Source organism: Capsicum annuum, chromosome 9, assembly GCF_002878395.1.
Source record: "Capsicum annuum cultivar UCD-10X-F1 chromosome 9, UCD10Xv1.1, whole genome shotgun sequence".
Lineage (NCBI taxonomy): Eukaryota > Viridiplantae > Streptophyta > Magnoliopsida > Solanales > Solanaceae > Capsicum > Capsicum annuum.
In genome coordinates, this window is record NC_061119.1 from 133,846,253 (window position 1) to 133,848,223 (window position 1,971).

A 1,971-nucleotide genomic window follows, 5' to 3' on the forward strand; every position below is an offset into this window, starting at 1 on the left:
ATGGTGCAAAATTTTCACAGGAGTGGGCAGTTCACAGGTTTATCTTACGATGACCCACATCAACATATTCAAAATTCTCTCAAGATTAGTAATACCTACATTCCTTCTAGGGTATTTACTGACTATGTCAGACAACCTCTATTCCCCTTTTATCTATTGGGGAAAGCAAAGAGGTGGTTATATGTTAAAATACCTAACTCAATAACCTCCTAGATGATCTAGCTCAAAAGTTCCTTGTTCGTTTTTTTCCCTCAAGGAAGACAACACATTTGATAAGTAAGATTCTGAGTTTTAGGAAGAAGGATAGAGAAAATCTTTACCAAGCTTAGGAAGGATTCAAGGGTATGCTCAGGAATTTTCCTCGTCATCATTAGACTAATGATGTGTTGGAACACACTTTCATTGAGGTACTTGAGCGTAACACCAAGATTCTCTAAGATTCAACGATAGGAGGGCAAACACTTACTATGACATATGATGAATAATATACGCTGTTGAATCATATTTCATAGGGGAATCCTGTGTGGCATACTGATGCAAGGATCACTCCAAAGAACATTGCAGGCGTGTTAGAGGTTGATCAGTTCATAGCTATATCAGGCTAGATTGTTGCATTACAGAATCAGCTGACTACTCAGCTCAGCAATATAAACTTGGGGATTACACATTTTATGCCAGAAACAGATAACGTTTTTCATTAGGCTTATTCATAGTGTGAGATTAGTAGGAGTAGTGACATAAGGCCGATGCTTGTACAATAAATCAAGAGTATGTTAATTATATGAGAATGCTAATCGTCAAGGATAAAAAAACTTTGGTAACACTTATAATCCCAACTGGTGGAAACATCCCAATTTCTCATGGGGTGGAAATTAGGCACAAAATAACAATCAGTATAAGGGGCCAGTACAATAGAATCAGTAGTAGCTTGTTCAGGGTAATTAGGCCATAACTCAAACTAGCAATACAGAAGAAATGGTAAAGCAATTTATGGATACTAAAGAACAATTTATAGCATATATGAAGAGTTAATAGTTGATTACCAAGAACTTTGAGATATATTTAGGTCAAATTGAAGGAGCACAAATAACTAGATCTCAAGAAGGTTAGCCAAGTAACATTGAGCCTAATCCAAAATAGGTAAATACGATCACTACTAGGAGCGATCTTCAGTTGAGAGATTTAAAGCCAAAGAAGATAAATCACAAGCTATTGACATTAATAGTTCAAGGGATAGTGAGAAATTAGTTAAAGGTAATACTGAAAGCAAGGAATCCATAATGGAAAATGATACGATACCTCCACCATTCCTACAAGGCTTTAGAAACACTAAGAGGAGACTTGTTAAAAAAGGTTTATTGAGATTTTAAAATAGGTTCATGTTAATCTCCTTCTTATTGATATTTTAAAGAGTGTTAAAAAGTATACAAAGTATCTGACAGACAGTATAGCGAACACAAACTATTTGACTAAATATCATACAGTAGTACATAATAAGAAGTGTATATCCTGGATTAAGAATAAATTGCCCATAAAGTTGAAAGATCCAAGAAGTTTCACTCTGTAGATCACAAATAGACAATCCATCAGTGTGATTCAGGCATAAGCATAAATCTCATTCCCACATTCTGGTTCAGAAAGATGTGCCTAGGCAATCCCAGACCCACTACAATTATTTTATAGTTATTCGATAGGTCCCTTGCTAGGACTAGCGGGATCATTAAATATGTATTGGTGCAAGTAGGATCTCTTATTTTCCTAGTGGATTTTGTTATTCTTGATTTGGATGTTATACGGCCATCACATTTATTTTGGGATGTCCATTCCTAGCAAATGGGCAATCACTGTTGTAGAGAAGATGACCACGAGGGCTCATTATAAGGTCAAGGTATTCAACGGGTATAAGCGATGAAGCTGCCTACAATATATCAGTAATTGTTTGCTATTACAGTTACAAACCTTGAGTCTGAC

At 35.8% G+C, this 1,971-nt stretch overlaps 1 non-coding gene across 1 annotated transcript; it reads right to left on the reverse strand.

Annotated features, from left to right (window-relative positions):
- Positions 1–266: 266 nt before the first annotated feature.
- LOC124887463 lies at positions 267–373 on the reverse strand. Its single transcript, XR_007045238.1, has one exon. It is a non-coding gene; the product is annotated as a small nucleolar RNA R71 (small nucleolar RNA).
- Between the last annotated feature and the right edge of the window lie 1,598 nt (positions 374–1,971).